This window comes from Bison bison, unplaced genomic scaffold (genome assembly GCF_000754665.1).
Source record: "Bison bison bison isolate TAMUID 2011002044 unplaced genomic scaffold, Bison_UMD1.0 scf7180017864200, whole genome shotgun sequence".
NCBI classification, from domain to species: Eukaryota; Metazoa; Chordata; class Mammalia; order Artiodactyla; family Bovidae; genus Bison; species Bison bison.
The window spans coordinates 3,730,289-3,731,018 of record NW_011494772.1 but is presented as its reverse complement, the minus strand read 5'-3'; positions in this window follow the sequence as shown (position 1 = coordinate 3,731,018).

Sequence of the window (730 nt, the reverse complement as noted above, 5' to 3'; positions counted from 1 at the left end):
TAATGAGAAAACAGAAAGAGAAATTAAGGAAACAATTCCATTCACCATTGCAACAGAAAGAATAAAATACTTAGGAATATATCTACCTAAAGAAACTAAAGACCTATATATAGAAAACTATAAAACACTGGTGAAAGAAATCAAAGAGGACACTAATAGATGGAGAAATATACCATGTTCATGGATTGGAAGAATCAATATAGTGAAAATGAGTATACTACCCAAAGCAATTTATAGATTCAATGTAATCCCTATCAAGCTACCAACGGTATTCTTCACAGAGCTAGAACAAATAATTTCACAATTTGTATGGAAATACAAAAAACCTCGAATAGCCAAAGCGATCTTGAGAAAGAAGAATGGAACTGGAGGAATCAACCTACCTGACTTCAGGCTCTATTACAAAGCCACAGTTATCAAGACAGTATGGTACTGGCACAAAGACAGAAATATTGATCAATGGAACAAAATAGAAAGCCCAGAGATAAAACCACGCACATATGGACACCTTATCTTTGACAAAGGAGGCAAGAATATACAATGGATTAAAGACAATCTCTTAAAAAATAAATAAATAAATAAATAAAGACAATCTCTTTAACAAGTGGTGCTGGGAAAACTGGTCAACCACTTGTAAAAGAATGAAACTAGGACACTTTCTAACACCTTACACAAAAATAAACTCAAAATGGATTAAAGATCTAAATGTAAGACCAGAAACTATAAAACT